The sequence below is a fragment of the Falco naumanni genome, chromosome 4 (assembly GCF_017639655.2).
Source record: "Falco naumanni isolate bFalNau1 chromosome 4, bFalNau1.pat, whole genome shotgun sequence".
Lineage (NCBI taxonomy): Eukaryota > Metazoa > Chordata > Aves > Falconiformes > Falconidae > Falco > Falco naumanni.
Genome location: NC_054057.1, coordinates 37,964,173 through 37,984,563, shown reverse-complemented (window position 1 = coordinate 37,984,563; position 20,391 = coordinate 37,964,173). Strand labels below are relative to the sequence as shown.

Sequence of the window (20,391 nt, the reverse complement as noted above, 5' to 3'; positions counted from 1 at the left end):
TTTGCATGTCTTCTCTTTAAGTACTTTTGCTTAGTAATTAGAGGCTAAGAGAATTCTTCAGAACAGTACTTACACAATACATTTAACTAAGAGCTTAAAAAAAAAAAAAGGAAGAAAAAAGCGAGGCTGGGAAAATAGTATTCAGGTTCTCTAAGAGGAAATTCTAAATCAAGTTAAAAGACCAAATTCAAGTTCTTATTACAGATACGTTGCACCGAAGTGTTTTAGTAGTCTGGTTTATTTTATTTATATGAGATCTTTGCCAGCATAGCAAGGAACACAGAAGTATCAATAATAAATAAAACAATCTCAGTGTAACTTTATTAGTGTTCACAGGAAGATGTGGCTTTGTTAGGAATGTTGGAGTTAGATTTTTCCAATTGCACAGAAAGAGTGTAATTGTCCAAAGTCATTGGATTAAATTTTTATATGCAAAGACTGCTTTCTCTGAGTTGAAAATGTATCTGGACTGATTTGAAATATTTTTCAGATGTCTAAGATCGTTACACGGTGTTGTTCATGTTGCTGTTGTTCCCTTTGAACATGCACTTTAAACATTATTTGTAATGCAAAGTATATTTGAAGTCAGTCCCTAAAAATGTAAAATCTCCTTTTTTGGCCCTAAAAGTTGTGAAAATAATTGGCGCTATGTCACGTTGCATTTTATTTCAGATATTGACTTTTTAAGTGAAGTCCCACCATACCAGAGAATGCAGATGGTACAGTTCAAATATTAGTATTGCAGTTTAACAGCATGTTGTACTTGGAATAACTTGTCACGCATTCCATTGTGCACTGCTTCACTTGCCATTTTAACATAAAAATTAATTTTCTTTGCATTCAATACATTTTTGCCATTGCTGGGTGGTTTTATTAAGGTCATGTCTTGTGTATTCTGTGTATTTTAACTTCCAACTAAACACACATGTATCGGTTTAGGGAAGGGGTCATATTTTGTGGCCACCTGTGATAGTGAGGAACTGAACTGGACATGGACAGGTGTTCCGTCCAGCTCTCTGTTTCTGAATACAACTTGTTAAGCATATCATTAAATCAGTTTTAATGGAATATTTTCAGTGGCTTATGAAGTGGCTGGCTAGATGTTCAAATGACTTTCACAAGTAGATTTTCAAAACTGTAAAGGGTGTTTACCTTTTCTTTGTACATTCACTCTGCAGTTGTCAAAATGGAAAGGTATGTGTTGAGGAGCATCAACTCTCTGTAGTCATGCAGTTTCTTCTATGAGGAGAAAATGGGCTCATACAGGTGTATACTCGTACAAACTACTGCATGGGGTTATTACTTCTTGGAGAGGAAGGAACAGTTAGCTGCCTTTATGCCTTGCTTTCTCTCTCCCCTCCTCTGTCTTGGATGATTTAATGTAGACTAATGGAAATGGGACGTTAGTTACAAGTCCCATTTGAACAGTATGTAGTATGACCACACAGAACACAAGGTAACTACTGGCATTCTTTTCACTATTTCGTATTAATAAATGATGGTTTGTGTGTTTAATTAATTGTCCATCAGAGTTGTGACATTGTCTAATTTCTCTAAGTATAGCAGTTTGCAGATGACTGAAAAGCTCAAAGGTGACTCCTCATATGTAAGAAATTATTCTCAAGTGCCACGGAGCATTTTGGAGTCTGTGCTGGGATGAAAGTGGTGGCATGTCTACAGTACTGATAACATGAAACTTGTATTTGCAGCTGGTTTCCATGCAGAGTTTTAAAAACTAACCCCGTAGGTATCTGACTTTTTAAAATTGTTATTATTGTATTGAAACTTTCATTAAAGTCAGTTACTTTCCCAACCCCTTGGAAAACAGACCAGCCTCATGATACAGGGGCTTTGTGTGGCCATCGGTTCCAGTTGTAATTTTAGTTGTAATTGTAGGTGGCCTTTGCCTTCCAGACTGGGTTCCCAATTCTGTCTGTGGTACCATGGGCAGCAGCAGAGCATGTAGTTGTGTTCCAGCCAAGCTGTGTTCAACCAGAGTCTGCAGATGGGTTTGGGAGTAAAGGAAGGGATGGTGCTAGCACAGGGGAAGGAGGGGGATAGGAATAGTAGGGGTCAGGCAACAGTGCTGGGAAGGCTGCATGGATGAACAAGAACTTCCTAACAAAACTCAAAATGTGAAAAGGAAGTGTACAGAAGGTGGAAGTGGGGACAAGTAACTGGGGAGGAATACGGAGACATCTTCTGAGCATGCAGGGATGCAGTTAGGAAAGCCAAAGCCCAACTGTAATTGAATTTGTTGAGGCAACAAGACAGGCTTTAATGCAATAAATGCAGATACTTTTTTTTTTTAATACAGTAAAAATAATTAACTTTAAAATATGGGAGGATTTGGCTGCTTTGAGTAAGATCCTGTTGCTTTGTAGGCTGTTTGGCTTGCTGTCTCTGTGCCTTGGCCCAACACCTTGCTTCTTTCTGGAATGCAGTTCTCTGTTTCTGTGGTTTGCCTCCTGTGTTCCTTTCCCTGTGGCTGTCCACTGTTTTTCCCTTAACATGGTGCCTGCCATTTGGCACATACTGGTCTCTGCATGTTTACTCGCTAGTTTGTTTTTTGTAGTGGTGGTGTTCCCTCCTCCCCCTCGAGGATCCTTCTGTCCTGTTCTCCCTCACCCTCAGACAGATTTGATGTTGACAGAATAAGGACAAGAAATATAAATGTTTTGAATGTATTTTCTCACCATTTCACCTGGAAGCTTTTTTCATTTTTTTCTTTGGACCTCTGTACTTGAGACACCTGGGAAGAAAATTTTAGGTTAGAGAGTGGAAGTAGTCTTTTTTCTGGAGATGTGAAGCCTTCTATCTGCTTAAAAACCAAGCTAAGAATCTGAGTAGTCTTCTAGAATATGCCCTTGTGGCTAATGTTGGGAAATAACAAGTGCTACTTAATTTTGGGAGCATCTTGTGAAATTTGCTCATGCCATTCAAATTGTATTGTCACTGAAGCCACTGATGCTAGCTAGATTCAGCTGTGAGCCTTGAGTCAAAAATTTAGTTCATTGCACCTCCTCGTTACATAAAAATGAAAAATATTTCTGGGTGGTGTTATCTCAGTTGAGCTGTGTTCTTTCTTTCCTGAACGTTTCACTCATGTATACGTCACCGTTCTCTGTCCTAGCATAGTCTGTCCAGTGCTCCCCCCAACCTCAGGAGGTTTCTGGGGAGCTGGGAGCCATCTGAAGCACAGGCCAGCAGGGGTTGCTGTAGGAGTAGGAGATGGAGAAGATTCTCTCCTGCCTTTTGGAGAAGCCCTCCCTGAGGGTTTGCTCCTGCTGCCCTCTTTTCCCTGGTACTTCGCCCAAGCTTGGTTGGGCTCAGCAGTGGCTTCCCAGCACGGAGTAGGTGTCTGTTGCTCACAGCTTTGCATATTTTGTATGTTCATAAATTAAATACTACATTTTATCCTTACAATACTAAAATTACCTTCAGAATTCATATTTGGATACATTTTAAATGCTTTTTATATTTATTGTTTCTGTGAAAGTGGACAGTTGCATTCGTAGTGCTTATTTCTAGATGCCCAGTAGATTATTGCTTTAATATAATTTGTCACTCAAGAACTTGCTGATTTCCTTCAAGTCTGGGATATAATTGAATTGGGGATGATTAGTTACATCCTTCTGATTGAATGTTGAGGTTTTTTCCTTAATTCCTATGAAATCACCATTAGCTATTTTGGTTGCAGTTCTGCGTTGGGTTGAGGAAGTGCAACATTGTAAATCGTTATCTTTTCAAAAAGACTGCTGTAAATTGCCTAGATAGCATATGCATGGTTACTTTGGCTGCAATGCTGCTGCAGAGCCTGGATACTCTGCCTTTCTGGGAACTCCACAGGCAAGTCCATCATATTTATTTTATTTTTTTAAAAAAAATCCTTTTAGAAAGAGCATGGTATTGCTGATGAAATCTAGACAGAGAAATATTGTACCCTCAGTGCTCATCTGTACCTTTGATATTTTACTCTGCGGGGATTGCCCTGTAATGAGGGATTTCTTTGTTTTCTGCTTTAGATTTCCCCCTTTCTTAGCTGTAGTACAGCCGTACCATTTCAGCTTGCTAGTGCAGAAAGATGTTGTGAATTCAGTTGCTGAATGAGCCTGGCCTGACTGCAAACACTAACATTGCTAGAGAGATGCCAAAGAGTTGCAGGTGAATCTAACCTGATCTGGGCAACAGCAAAACGGTAAGATGGGGCTTGTTTAAATCTCTGGGATTAAGTGGGTGCTGGGGTTTCCCGTTTCAACCTGAAGCCCAGTTATCACATGCTTCCAAGTTGGAGCAGGATTCATTCTGTGCATGTCAGGGTGGGTTTTCTCGGGAATGCTTAAAATCCAAGCAGAGGGAGGTGGTGGGAAGCTGGGAATGCCACATGAGACCTCTCGGCAGCCACCCTGGTGAGACTCCCCAGCAGCACTGCCTGCAGTTTGTAAATATCAGGGAAAAGGTAGGGGAATGCTTAAAAGTGATGTTTTTCTCGATACAGCTTTGTATTTCTCTCTCTGGCTGCCTAATTTACTATTGTGTTAAGAGGATAGTATGGGCAATTTTTTCCAATATATGCTTGGCTGAACGCCCTCTGGGACAAGTGAGTGAAGGACGTGATCAGCCACTTTTTCATCTCTGCTAACAAGTCTGTGCATCTTGCTACATCTGAATAAATGTCTTTATCAGTTATAGGTTTGCTTGGTGGTGGAAGATAAAATGAAAATGATCTATTATCAATACATGCTATATCATGGATGTCAGAATATCTTTTTGCTTTATTAAGCTTTGTTATTATTTTATTTCTCTAGCATGCTGTCTTTATTTAATAAAACAAAAAGTGAGGTAGTCATTTTAAGTAGGCATTCTTGAATGCTTATGTAGGAGTGTGTTGGCAGCGGTTTGGATCTTAGTGGAATATTGCAACATATGAAAGCTTAGAGCAGCAGCATGTTCAGGGATAGAGAGGAGGAAAAAAGCAGCAGTTATCATTAGGACAAGATAGAAAGATTAAAATGTGGCAGTTGTATGGAATCATTTGCATTATTTTTGATGACTTAACTGACAGCTAGTGTGTTTTAGTTGTAGATCAAGCCATAGATTAATCTCACCAGAAATCCAGTGGAGCCGAACAAAAAATACATTTCACCATATGATATGTTCTAGCATTTAAAGGAAACCAACTGTGGTAGTAATGGTAGAGTGATGAAATATGTTTTTTGTTATTACTAGTTAAGGATAGAAGCAGAGGGGTTTATTTCTAGAGGAACATGTTTATACTTTATGTAGTATATATATTATACTCTAAGAAGAGATCAGTTGTATATCAATGTGAGATCAAATAACTAGTTTGACAGGGATTCACATTTGCCTTTTTTGTACTTGCCAATTAATGGATTTTTCTTCATTGTCACTGAATATGATTAAAGGGGGAAGATTCAGTCCTATCAATTATTTTCTGAAGGTTTCATTATTATTTAGCTGAAGTTTCTTATATAAAAATAATTTTTCAAAATGTGTGACACTATGTACTGCAATGTAAATTATGTAAAGTGGGCTGTTTCACACTATATGCAAGCTTAATTTGCAAATTTTGTCTCAGAAAGTAGAGATGCTTTTTGCTTGGTCAAGAATAACCTTGAATGTTTCTATTACAATGATTATTTCAGCCGCAAGCATTTTTAATGGAAGTTTTCCTTTGCTTATACTGTCATACCTAATAAACTGCAAATCTTCAGTGCATTTGCCATTGTTTAATGCACAAAAGTAATCCAACCATTTGTGTTTGGACTCATGTTGTAGAAAGAATGAAAGTCCAGAAACTTAGGCACGTGGGATTTTATTAAAGCCAATTTTTAAATTAGAGTTTTTTTAGTGACATTTTTTCATCTGTGTATATGTGTGCAAACTGTTGCTTCTGTCAGCTTTTTTCCTCCCAGTGTTTTTTTTCTCTCCAAGATGTAAAGCCATCAGCTCTGATCGCTGTGTTACTACCATCCTCCCATTTTAGTTTTCTGAGCTTAAGAAATCAGTAATAGTTTGGATACTTTTTATTGATAAGTGATATTATCTATGGTAATATATAGTTAAACACAGATCCCAAATTAACTAGGGAGGAGGGAACTAACATACAGTGTGGAAAATGTGGCCAAAAGTTAAGAATGGAGATGGGAAGCATAAGAAACACAGTTTCATAGGTCGTTAGTGCTGAGTGCTCTATAAAGATCTCTGTGTGGATCGGCTTTGTAGTGAGGTTGAGGTCTGTTGCAGCAGGAGATAAGAGCTTACCTGAGGAGTGAAAGGTGGCCATAGTTTCCTTCATGTCCCCGACTGCAGATAGGCAGAACTTCAAAAACCTGGAGCTGAGCAGGCTGAAAATCATCAGCGTCGCATCTCAATGCAAGGAGGTTAGCCAGCCTTTGAAGTCCTGTAGCAAAAACCATCACCTGTCTCGTTTTAGCTATTTTGCTGTGTAAATCTTAAAGAAAAACGAACAAAAAATCCATAAAACCAAACACACACCCCCCTTTTAACATTTTTCCCCTCACACTGTAAGCTTGGGTGGGCTATTTAAAAAGCTGGCCTCTGAGTAGGTGCTCGGTCGCAGTTGTTTCTCCCAGAGACCCCCCAGAGGAGGTGGCACCCACGCGGCGGGTGCGCGGGCCGCAGGGTGGGCATGCCTGCGCGCTCCCAAGGGTGGCCGGCGTGGGCACGGTGGGGGTGTCACAGCCCTGCTGGGCTCCGGCTGCCGCGGGTAAGAGGTGGTTTTGTCCTTTAAGGGAAATCCTTGCACGGTGCCAGCTGCCACTGAGCTTTTTGCCCCATGCAGGTTTCTGTACGCAGCCCAGGCCTGACCTGCACGGACAGTGGGATTTTCCTGGGGCGAGAGCTTGTGTGAATGTTGGCCTGGGCCAGGTGAGGCTGCGGGATGTTTTACTTGTGATTTCTGTATAAATGCGAAGGGCAGATGTGCCCCTTAAAGGTCGTGGGAGCTGCCAAGGAGATCCAGACTGCTTTGTTGGGGTTATTTGCCTTTGACGTCCTGGCAAGGTGAAAATGTTCGGCTGTCAGGCAGCGCTAGATGCGGTTTGTAAATGGGGTTTGATAATACTAGTGTCAAAATTTTCCTGTGTTTCAGGTTACTGATACGATGATAATTACAGCTTACAAACTGTGTTGAAATGAAGGAGAGTATCCTAGCAAGTATTAATCGAAACAACAGAGGGGCTTGTACCACCAGTGCTCCAAAGCCTATTTCTTAATAGGTGTTCTTAATTTGAGAACTGGTTAGATACTAAGTTTTCTGAGCTTGAGTTCCATTAGGTAGGCCCATACTGGCTTCCAACATCTTTGATTAGGTTTTTCTTTTGGTGCCACAGCCGGAAGGTGCGCAAATGAATAGTTGGTTAGTTAAGGAACAGACTCTGAAGGACTTTACTTTTTCTAATCCTGTATTGCAACACTGATGTTGGGACAAATTGTCCCAGCAGAAGCTCCATCAGTCATGAAGTGTTTCTCCCGTGTACATGGTGACTCCTGACTTTTCTTATAGTTCATTAATTACTTTTCTGTGACTACTTTTTGCTTTTGAGGTGAGTGTATATTGTCAGAATTATTGACTATATGCATCTTTTTCACACGTGGCATATTTTTCACTGATGTCTTTCGTTCCCCTCCGTAATACAATCCTACATAGAATTCTGGATTTAGCAATTTAACAAAAAGAGGTAGTGAAATAGTAATTTAACACTGTGCTGGACGTTGAATTCAGGGGTGATTTTTGTATTATAAGACTTTTGAATCAACAGCATAAACAGATCATTTTGCTTCCGCAAAAGCAACTTTTGAGCTTTTCCCTGTCTTGCTGGTGAACTGAAGCAGTATTGTGACCTTGATCTTTTGCTTATCATATTCCTGGGTGGATGGGCTTTCTCTGAAGTTCCTGATCAGTTCTGGACTGGCCGACAGAGGACACTGAAGCAGGCAGCTTTGTCTGTTAATTGTCTTACTCTATGATGGTGTGCCTAGTCAGAAATGATGTGAAAAGTGTGCGTGGAAATTTTTGGTTTGTTTTGAAAAAATTTTTAGAACTTATTGTTTGAATCTGAATAAGTTATTACTACCGTAGAACTTGCTATCTCATCCTGCTGACTAGGAGATCTGTTGCAGCTTTTGATTGAAAAAGATTTACGATAAACTTCAGCTAGACATTATATAAATGTGAAGCTAGTAGCAAACATCATATCAGCAAGTTTTTGACTCAGTCTGTGTTGTTCTATCCTGGAAATTGTATAGAATTCATGTTAGTCTTACTTCAGTTTTGCTGTGTAGGATGTTTATAATTTAATATTAAATTGTATACAACTTACCTGAAGAGGAAAATATGAAGTGTTGCCAAGTGAGCAGTGAGGAAGTAAAACCACTAGAAGAAAGCATAATGCCTGTTTATGTATTGTGAAAGCTCAGCTTCATTTAATTAATTTCTGATGCTTTTCAGTCTACAGGCTTAGTATGTTTGAATATGTCCTCTCCTAGTTTATTAAATCTTTCTGTAAGAGCAAAGAAATGATATTTAAATCTGTAGGGAGTATGTGTAAAATATGCTTGCCCAGACTTGCCTGTGAGTAGTGTGTTTTTTAATGAACAAATGGGTTTTGTTGGTAAATATGGGCTATAGAAATGTTATTTTAACATCGTGCAGAGGAGTTGTCTTGGAAAGTTCTACAATTTAATGATGGGGATGGTTGGTTTTGCTGCTGCCTGGGAAAGCTGTGGAACCACCACTTTCAACTTTGAAGATGTCAAGGAATTCCCTGTATTTGGCAATGTAGTACAGAGACCTAAAATTACATAATTCTAAAATGTGCTTATACTGCTCATAAGCAGCCATGCAGGAAAAGCCTGCAACCAATCTCAGTTTTGTGAAATATTTTAATGATAAACTTCATGTACTGTAGGGATGCAGGACTTCTCACTGATGTTCTAACTATAATTTGATTACCAGGATTTGCTGTTTGTTGAAAATGATTCAAGATCAACTCACAGCTTTGGAGGTGCAAATTGCCACCAACTGCAGAAGGCTTGGTTGTTTTATACTCTTACAGCTTTTTCTTTAGAATTTATTTGAGCACAGTTGTCAGTCTACTGCAGCACATGCTTTTGCTTCAACACATCAGAGCAGCAGCAGTGACTTTCACTTCTCTGTTGAAATACCTGTTTTTTTGAAAATTAAGCATTATCTCTATGCTGTTCAGAGAATTCTTATAAAATTATAGTTGTCCTTACGATGAGTTCTCGCTAGCATTTTGAAACCTCTTCATTTTTAAGTTTTATACATCTTTGCAAGAAAAGATATATTGGAGTGTTCTTCATGTTCTGAGTAACTTTAGATGTTACAATTTTCATTATGTCCCCTGATGAAATTCTGAGTTGTGGGACGTACTGTGTTTGCAGAGGTGCTGCCATTTTTTTTTCCCAGTGTAGCACATTATGTGCCAAGAAGCAGGTTTCATTATGCTTCCTTACATCTTTTTGCTTTGAAAATTACTGTGGTACTGCAAGTCTGACAAACCTGCAGTAGCTGCTAGAAAATTGCTTTAAGACTTTTATTTCAAGTTTTATAGAATTCTGTAACCAGGTCCTTTATCTGAGGAAAAAATAATAATAAAAAAGAACAAGTTAAAAAAAAGTCAGGTGTATATGAGATCCAAACACAGATGAGGACTCTAAGTTCAATTGTCACCCTCATCTGAACTCTGAAACTTTCATGAAGGAAAACAATGGCAGAAAGGTCGGGGATGGCTGTTACTAAGATTACTGGGAGACTGGGTTGGAATATAGGTTATTCAAATCTCTGAAGAATACTTGCACAAGAGAATAGTGACAAAGTTGAAGCTCTTTTTCTGTCTATACCTTTATACTATGGTGATTTGATAGAGAGGATATTTTGTCAAATTCAGTGCTTTGGAAGGTAATATGTAAGGGAGCAGATCTAGAATTGCTTAGAGAGCTTGTCTTTCCTTGTGACATTGATCTGCCTTGGAAGCTGCATTTCTCAAGCTGTGAGGTTGTTGAACTCAGGGATGAAGCACCTAAGAGCAGGAGAGATTTCTTTCTTGTTACAAGAATGAAACTTTGAAATGCATTAGCAGAATGAAATAAAGAACTCTCATTACCTAGTTCATCCTTTAGCTTTTGCTAACGGTAGTAAAAAAGGAACTTTGGAAGAGAAGGCAGGAAAGGGAAGAAGAAAAATTGCAGAAAAGAGCGAAAGGAATGAAGTAATTTTGTATGGTTTTATTTTCATGAAAGAATTGATCTGAATAAAGAGGAGCCAAAACAATTTACCTTTCTAGTCTTGAATTATTTCTTGCAAAGCACTTTTTAAGCATCTGCTGAAGATAATGTGAGACTCCCATTGATTTGTAAAGGACAGTAGAGTATGCTGCATCAGTGCAATAAAGGTTTGTCATCATACCTGACAGAATGGTTGTAAAACCTTTCCATCTGCAAATGCATATATTTTGCAAAGATGATTATATAACCTGCCCCCTTCCTCTTTTCTTTTTATAAGAAAAGTGCTCTTCAGCATATATGTGAATGTTGATATTCAGTTCTTAAGCTATTTTTGTCTGACTTTTTGGTCTCAAAACACTCTGGTTCACTGTAATTATAAATTAAGATTTTTATCTCATCGTATCTCATTTCTTTCATTTGACTTCAGGCCCACCGGATTAAAGAATTTAGTTGATTTCTTACTTGAGTTGTTGGGCTGAAGTTTTACACTATCAGTTGCATGACCAGATCTGACCAATAACAGTATTTTTTGTTGCAGGCCCAATTTGTATCAGAAGTACTTGATGATAACTGTGAAAGAATCTAGAGACTTGCTAGGAATAGGCAAAGGAACCTAAAGGAACTAGGTAGAACCTATTTTCAAGGCATGGAGTAATGTTTACCATGTATCTCCTTAAAAACCTTTCTGACAGCCTCAGAATTTAGCAAGAATAGGCATGTTGCTGTCAAGTCTCTCAAGATTTCTCACACTTGAATGTGGCAGTGGGAAGACTTACTGCATTTATGGATACGCCTTTGATAACTTAATGATTGGGGGGTTGTTGGAGGTTGGAATAAAATTTTAAACCTGTAAACTCAGAGAAACTTAATATAATGACCATACAAAGCTACTAATAATGTACTTATGGAAAGAAAACTGTATAAACTTGCACATGTAGCCATCTGTTGGAGCAGGAGGCTGATATGAAGGGATTGAAAATATTTTTTTAATCTTTATTTTTAAATGCTGTTCATATGGTTACAGAGGAGGATAGACAACAGATACAAATGGGTAACTAAGTAAAAGAGTATAGAAACCACCTGTCACAATTTCATGGGAGAGTGTTTATGTGCAGACACTTTCTCCACCACTCTGCTGGTTACCAAGGAGTCGCTGGCTCGTGCCTGGTGCTGGCAGCCGTGTCTCCCACACTGACACCTCTGCTGATCAGCTCCTGTGTCCTCCTGCTTGGTTGGTTGGAGGAACAGCTCTCCTGCTTTTGGATGCAGCAATTATTGAACCAGGTTAATGGAAGCAGTAGGCTGCTTGTAATTGCAGGAAAAACTTGAATGCCGTGTTACATACCACTTTGTGTATGTAACTTGGAAGCTGCATTTCTCAAGCTGTGAGGCGGTTGAACTCAGGGATGAAGCACCTAAGAGCAGGAGAGATTTATTTCTTGGTACAAGAATTAAACTTTGAAATGTTTTTGCCTGAGCATCGCACAAGTAAAAGGAAGAATTTATTTGCTAGGCTTTAATACTAACACAGTTTTTATTTTGGGGCATAAGTACAGAAATAGACCAAAACCTGCCTTTAGATCAGCTCTGTTGAGTTTCTGTCTCTTTTCATGTATGTTACAGGCTGTCAGGACTTCTGTATGACCTTTAGCTGAGACCCTGTCCTTAGATGACTCATCCTAACAACTGCGGAACAGGATTTTGAAGATATATGTAGGCTTTTGTATAGATAAAGTCTAATCCGTGTTCTCTTCCAAATCAGACCTTTTTTCCCTGCAAGGAGAGGGACGTCAACTTTCATGGACTGAAAGCACATTTTTCTGAAGTTAAACTGTGCCATGATCAGGAAAAAAAATATAATTTTAGAAGTGGTTCCACCTAGCCATGTCCAAAGGACATACAATCGTGCAGTATTCCTGACTCTCAGGTTTGTGCTTTGATTCAGTTGTTATGCTATTTTTTAGGTGTTAATTTAGCAGAATATGTGCTACATTGCAGGTTTGATGGGGTGGGGGGAGAAGGAGAGGAAAGAGTTGTGTAAACACTGCCCATGATACCTTCCAGTATAATACTTTTTTTTCCCTTGATTCAGGTGTTTTAACTTCTCTTTAGATTTGTAGGATCTTAGGACCCCTGCTTCAGGTTGATCAGTTGGTCTTTCTGTGAGAGTGACTTGTTTCTCACTTGGCAATTCACTACAGACATTTAACCTGCTCATTGAGTTCGGTGTTTCAGACAAACACAGGGAATTAATTTCAGAGCTTCCACTTCAAAAAATCTTCCATCTGGCACTTCAGTGACCTTTTTATATTTGCCTTCTTCCATATGACAAAGCCAGTTGGTTTAATGTCAGCTTCAACTTCAGAAATAAAATTACTAGTTTTAGAGAGTGCCTTTGAGATGGGCTGTGGGAGACGTATGAGTAAGTTTGTGCTACGTACAGCAAGGAGCATACCATATCCCCAGGTGCCATTTTCAGTCTGTGAGCTCTGTTTTCAGTTGCATTTGCTACATCATAGCTAGCATTGCTAGTGACTTCTGTATCCAAATAAAGTTAAACTAATACTACCCGAGAATATGAATTATAGTTCTGGGACACAGTTAAGCCTGTTACCCCCAGAAGTTACCAGAGACAAATGACAGGCCATCAGGACAGGAAATGTCTTATGTTACAATAATTCTTTCCTCTCATCTTCCTTCCTTGTGTGACCATTGCTCTAACTCAAATTCTTGCCCTTTGTTTTCCCCCCCTTTATTTTTCTATCTTGCTCAAGTTCTTTTGCTGCTCTTTTTAGCTGTGCCCATCAAAAGTTCAAACCAGAGGAGACCTGGTGCTGGTGGTTACAGGGAAGGGTGAATGTTGAAGGACCTCTTCCAAATTTGGGCCTGATCGCATTGGTCGTTCCGTATGAACTCACTGATGATGTTGTGCAGAATTAACTGCTCTAGATCCCCTTTCACAATTTTATTTGCTCCCTTATCTCATCGCTTGTTCTTCCTTGATCTTTTCCCATATTGTAGCTTTCTCACCAACTGAACTCTCTTCTCAACCTGTTCATGTTTCTGCTTGTGGGTGCAGCAGTCTCTTGCTGACCCTCTCTTCTCAGGGGAGATGGAGAGTGCTACCAGCTGGGCCAAGAAGTTGACGAGACCTGTGGTTATAACAAGAAAAATCTATAACAAGAAATTTGTTCTGTAAAGAGGATGATTCTTCAGATACTGCATTTCTATTTTGAACAAAGCTGCTTATAGTACTCCAGAACATTCCCAAATTGTGTTTTATAAGTAGCAAATGTCAAATTCCAGCGCTGCCAGAATCTGCAGATGACTTGTGTAGTTCTCAATTGCCATGGTACCAAAGCACGACAGAAAATAACATGCTTATAAAAGATAATGAAAGCTCATATCTAGATATGATTTTTCAGTGAAAATTAATGCCAGCCTTATGCTCTCAGCAGTTCAGCTTTTGGGTTAGTAGTCATTTGACTATTCCTGATTTTTTTCTTTATACATCTGTCAGCTAAATGCAAGTGCTAAGTCTTATTCTCTGTAATAATGAAATTGTTGTGCTACCTTCCAGGGGACTTTGGCTCTACGATTTATTATCTATATCTTAATAACATTTCACTTAAAAATACCCAAGTGCTTTACAAAATTAATTAGCCTTCCCAGTTTCTGCTTGTGATAGGGGCAGGTTCATTATTATGAACAGAAAAACAGAATCGTGGAGAGGTTAGGTGACTTCCTTCCCTCAAGTCACTCAGTACAATTTATTTATTTTTGCTTGGTGAGTGCTAGATCTTGGGTTTCCCTACATCAGGTCTTTTCCTACTACCTCTCTTGGAATGGTAAAAATGGAGGGAATTCAGATGTTTCCTTCTGATTTTTCAGTAGGAATTTTGGATGTTCACTCTGGTATTTACGGAACCAACCGCTTTTCCCCAGGATGTACACAGTGGCAATGACTGAGAGAGAGTAGTAGGTAAATGGCAATTTTTTGATATCTTAGATAAGTCCGTAGGTATTCGATGACCAAAGTAAACATTTGTAGGATGTTAAATGTAGCAATTAAAAAAACGGATAGGACATATCTTCCTGAAAGATGTGGTGAGCTTCAGAGTAGTATGTCTTTATACTGTACAAACATCTTTAGCTCTTTTCCTCTGTGTGGTAGGATGTCTGGTCTGTCTTGCCAAAGTTGATTGGGTTTTGTTACTGGGGATAACTTTGTTCATAAGAATAAATTCCACTAATATGGGAGAACCTATCTTTTACCAAGTACTCATAACAGGTGATTAATTCAGGGGACATTCATGACTGTTGTAAAATTCATGAACCATAAGGGCTATAAATTACTTATATATTTTAACAGACCAGTCCCACTCCTTAAATGCTGTATTGCTTTAAGCAGTAAATTGATTAATCCAGCAACCTTTAAGAATCCTGTTTGTTTGGGACCTCTTAATTTTGCTGGTAACAATGAAGTGAAAAAAATTTTGCATTGAATCTATATCACAATAACAAAATCTGATAAACAATATATTATATTTTTACATTAATCACAAATGCAGATTAAGGAGTATTGCTTGAAATGATACAAGGTGATTCAAAGAGACATCTTTATTTAGAAATGGTTTCGTGAATGGTTATGCTGATTTTTATTTATTTTATAGGACTTAATATGGACTTTATGCATGGATCAAAAATAACTTGTGATTTCAGTCTCAACTTCAGCAGTCGTCTGTATGGGAAAATGTGGCTATTTGCACACATTAGGTCCTGATATGTGATAAATGCTGTAATGTTTGGGTGGGAGCTGTAAGAAACTGTAGCCCAGTGATCTTTAACTGATGTAATGATGACTAAGCCTGTTTATCCTAGAGCAGCCTTGGGATCTTCTCAAATTGATTATGAGACGGGGTAGGATGAGAAGGGAAAAAAGACTGTTCAAACTGTTTTGTTGTCTGTCATACATTGTCTTCTGATTCTGATCAGCACTAAAGAAAGCTGCAAAGTATAAACGGTGTTTTGCTTTTCTGTGGTTGTAAGATTAGGAATTTTGAAGTGCCCTTTCTTTAATATTCTGGGTGTGTGGTAATGGCTCTTTTAACTTTAAATACATGAAAATATACAGAGAAACACTAAAATAACTTAATACCAAACTGCGTTAACTTTTGTGGAGCTGCTTTTTATTTTGCTTTATGTTGCCAGAATCTGTGATAGCTCAAGTAATATTGGAATTGACATGAAAATTCAGATTTTCTAGATAAATCTTCCCTTTGTTGTTTCTTCCAAAAGTAGGGAAGAGCTCCTCAAACAACTGCAAAGTGGCTGCTTGTGCTGTAGGTTTTAAGTGGCAAAATGACTTCTGTCTCATCATGTCTCTTTGTCTTACCTTTTTAGTTAAGACTGAGTAAATAATTGTGGACATATTTTAAAGGTGGATTTATTTCAGTCATCCAGATATGGAGAATGTGTGAGATACCAGTGGTTGCTCTGGTGACTACTTGGTGTATTGGCCTATTGTTTGGTAGCAGAGTGTGAAACAACTTGGGGAAATAAAATTGTGTACTTACCATTAATGATCTTGAGAAATGTAATGGGCAGGATGTTCATGGAGAAGTGCTCCTGTTAAACCACATCTGGACCGACAGGCATCTTTTCTCCAAGGCTGGGGTCAGGAGCTCTCAACTACAGATGCTGTTACCTCACTGGGTAGGAACAGTCATTGCAATTTTCAGATTAAACCCTTTCCCAAAAAGACACCAAGTCCTTGGGTAGTTCCCAAGTGCTGCTTTGAAAGTACTTTTCCAAACAGTAACTTCATACACAAAGAACGAGTTTCTGTAGGACCAGTTTCTGTTCTTTATGGAGAAAAGCAAGACTCCTCCCAAAGGGAAATAGGGCGTTAGAGCCTAGATTTTCCAGGACTTTTATCTTGGAACCAAAGCAGGGATGTGGAGGATGCATGTCCTACATGTAAAGTTCTCTGGTGTGAATACCACCCACACACATGCATTTTTTTGTTTTACCTTTTTTCCATGTAGGAAATATATATATATATTTTAGTTTTTATTTTATAAGTTGCCCCTTGTCCCTGCACCTCTGTTGCCATTTTTGCCAACATCTTTTTTTCAGCATGCTTGTCCAAGGTACTGCTGTTGGGATTCCTGCCAGGTGGGAGCTTAGGTGGCAGAATGTTTTACGTCTGGGACCACCTAATGTGCCCAAAATCAGAGGTGCTGAATCAGCCAGTGACTTCCTTGAGCCTTTACTATCTGATGAAAAGTTTGGAAGGATGGTAATACCTGCTCAAACAGTTCTTATGTGACAGAGTTTTTTGGTGTATTGTCTGTTCCACTTGTATATAACCTATCGTTGTTAAACATACTAAGTTTATTGGCCTATTTTTAAATCCTTTTTCCTATAAAGAAGAGAGAAAATGTAACTGAAGATCCCATTGCTCCCCATAGTTACGAGATATGCTGGTAGAAATACCTCTTCTCAAAGTGGTAACTGTGACTTCATTGCACCACTTTTAAAAGCCACATAGTTTCTGAAATAGTTTATACTTCTGAAAGTTATGGTTTGAACATAATTTGTGCTGGGAGAAGTAAAAAATCATGGCAGTAACTCCTGAAGGGGAGAGTCACTTCAAGTGTTGACATACCTTAATGTTGACTTGTATGATGACTTTTGTTAAAGGAACAGTAAGTAAAACAACTTACTGGCTCATGCTGTTTGCTAGACAGAAGTTTCTTTGAATGGATATCACATTCATACTGAAAAGTTCTTCTCTTTCTCTTGCTTGCATATTATAAAGCATGATTGTAATCTTGTGCATGACAAACCAAGATGCCACCTGTATTGTCTCTACATACATTTGAGGTAAGTATTTGTAACAGTTAAAGCGCCATTGATTACATCCTTATGTAGCACAAGTTTTAGACTGCAGTGGCCTTTACAGCATCTCAATGAGTGTCTGGGCTCCACTGTTTCAAGTACAGCATTACATAGATTTATAGAGCAAGGGCAAGAAGGGGTGAAGAATCCTATAGAGTCATGAGCTCTTACACTTGTTTAACTTTGTTTTTTATTCTGGTAACTAGCAAAATCATCCAGTTTTGAGGCTGCACTAGCAAGAGACAGTTTCCACTACTTTCTGTGTTCTCATCTTTATTGGAGTGCACAAGTGTTGTTCAGTGTGTAGGTTAATGAAAGAATAGTCCCCACACTGAGTAACCTATCCATTATGTAGATAAAACCGATGACATGGGATAAAAAGAAATGTCCTGTCTTACAGATAGTAAAATGGACTCAGTAGGAAATTCTCACTAGCATGGAAGGCGGCATGGGAGCATCTGAAAGAGGCTGAAAATATGAACCTGTGTTCTTTGTGACAAATACTATGCTTTAACTGGAAAATAATCCTTGCTCTCTTACACAAAAACGAAGTTGGAAATAAGAAGCGTGGCTTAGACTTCACCTGATTACCAGCAAGGAACTACCAGGTGGTAGACAGTGGTTTACAGGTCTAAGAGCTTCTGATGCTAAGTATTTGTATGTATCATTTGAGAGGCTGAAATTTATAAGCATTACTTTTGTTATGCAGTACAAGGAGATGATCCTTGAAAGGCTGAATTAGTGTTAACAGAAAAATTCAAACCTGTACTGTTCCTAAAAGTGGTCTGGTCATGCCTGTGAAATCTAAGGTCATTTGTATGCACAAGAAGATCTGAAAAATACTTCACGGGCCAGTCTTGCTCAGTCAGTACACTGTTGCTTTTTTGCATGATTAGTCACTGTAGAATAAATTCTGCTGTTAGCTGGAGCACAGGAGTGGCCGGCAGGTCAGCATGCCTGCTGCCCAGGGTAAAAGCAAGGCTATTGTGATAACTTAGCTGTTGCTGGCGGAGGGAAACCTGAAATTACCAATGAGTTAAGTGCAACCTTAAACTGTGTAAGTTTGAAGTTATAGCCAGTGCTCAGTACTGATGTTTTAGGTGTGCTTCTTTCAGATTTCACAGAGTAGAGTTTCAGTGTGAAGCTGGACTTGGCCTATCTATGACAGTGTGAAACAACTGCTTAAATGCTATTTCTCTTAGTTTTGTGTAGGCAGCGTAGATGGATTGGGAATGTGTACCCTTCAACAACAGCATAAGCTCAGCTCTGTTGGCTTCACAGTTTGCTGTGGTCAGTGGTCACTTGAAGAGAATGTGCTATTTCTGCTAGGGAACTATTGATACTGGTGAGAGAGAAGTGATGAATGGAACCCTTGCTAGCGCTGGCAGGAGAAGCACTGCAGTTACAGAGCAAGGAGAGAGAGGAGTGCAGGGAGCGGCCCCTGCGTTTGCGCTTCTCTGCAGTCATCTCTTGTCTGCTGATGACACTACTGTTGAGCATGTGCACCCACTGAGGTGTTTGACTTCTGAGCTGGGGGCTGGTTGGTGTGTGTCTTGGTTTTAGTAATTTTCAGGTTTGAAGTTAGCTTTTAGAAGATGATTGTGGTGATTTTTATCCGACTCCAGATTTATTCAAGTAACCTGAAGGTTAAACTGTGCACCTTCAATATCTAATTCCAAACTATTACTGCTTCCAGTAGAGACAATCAATAGTAACAGATGTCTTGCCTTTTTTTTTTTTTTTTTTAATGCAGTGCTTGCTTAGCACACATTAAAGCTAGACATGGAGATTCTCCACTGGAAAAAGGAACTAGAAGCAGCAGTCATGGCATTATTATCTATAGGATGTGTATAACTCTGGATTCCAAACATTTTAACTGGCTATAGGTGGGCTTTGGTAATTTGAAAGGAAGACAAATACAGCTTTTGAACCTTTCCTCCCTATTTCCTACCCCTGTTTTCTAGATCATAGGATGTAATAGGCTGAGAAATACTTCCTGATTTATTTGCATCCGTGTCGATTAAGCAAAATAGAAGCACTGCTATTGTAATAGTGATTTCAGTTTACATTATGTTTAAACATCTTTGTTGGTAGCAAGCATTGCAAGAACACAGATCTGGAGAGGACAGTGGAAAGTATGTGGGTGCATGTCTGTGCATATAAGTTGTTTTAGGGAAAAGAAGCCAATTAATTTTACAGGAAGGCTAATTAAAAATTCTTTGTGCAGCAGCTCTTTATCTTGTGTCTCTGAAGTAAAAGACCAAAATTACATAACAGCCTTAATTTTGGCCTGAGAGGGAGTTATCGTTGGAATGAAGGGGGTCTGTTCCTTTTCTCATTTAAAACTTAGTTAAGTTTTAGTCTTGGAGAAACCACTTTAATAAGAAGAAATGTGAACCCTTGTAAAGCCTGCTTTGTCATGCTAGTGATGTCCTTCATTAGAGTTGACCTGTTGTATGATTGTTTGGCCATATGGCACTGTGCAGGAAATGTACTTTAAATTTTTAATGTACAAAAGAAATCTTTGATCTACTGTTACAGTGGATCATCAAAACCACAAAACATTAAAACCGTAAAAACCACAAGATGTAGTCACTCAGCATTTCTATAAACAATTGAAGAAAGTTCAATATCAAGGCACAGAATTCCTCTGGGGAAATGGCAAAGAATAATTTATTGGAGAAGTTTGTGTTGGAGATATTTTGAGTTATGGGAGAAGAGTCATTATTACATGGTAATGATAATTTTTTTTTTCATGTTAACTATTTTATGACAGCAAGTTTTCAAAAACGCTTAGATTGTACATGCTTGAATGCAAAGTTATGCTTCTGTAGTTGTATGTATATGAACGGTATAGTTGACAGCAAATTAAGACTGTCTATGCCTAAATACTTGCAAATATCATGGAAGAAATACATTGTAGATTCTTGTGATTTGCCTTACGATTTGAGGATTCTCTTGGGACTGCTTACATCACACTTCAGAACTTTCCCCTGTAGCCTGAAATCTAAAATTACTTCTTTTCTTCTCAAGTAAAAGGCAAGTCCCTTATGGGTGAAAACAGAAGCTGAGGCCTCAAATACAACCCTCTATGAACTGTGTGATTTTAAAAAATGTCTTGTATGTTGGAAGGTATTAGTATTAAAGACATAAATGTGCATGACTGGAGCATCTAAACTTGCTGTTATGCCCATT

General features: G+C 38.7%; 1 protein-coding gene across 2 annotated transcripts in view; it reads left to right on the top strand.

Moving 5' to 3' along the window:
* Positions 1-20,391, top strand: part of CDK14 (cyclin dependent kinase 14) — a 316,643-nt gene that overhangs the window by 62,313 nt on the left and 233,939 nt on the right. Inside the window, exon 1 of one of the 2 annotated variants that reach the window (XM_040592699.1) lies at positions 4,087-4,198. The exons of the other annotated variant lie outside the window; for it this stretch is intronic. The gene's annotated coding sequence lies outside the window, so the exon portion shown is untranslated. Of the gene's footprint in view, positions 1-4,086; positions 4,199-20,391 lie in introns of those variants that run through there. 2 annotated transcript variants of the gene reach the window in all.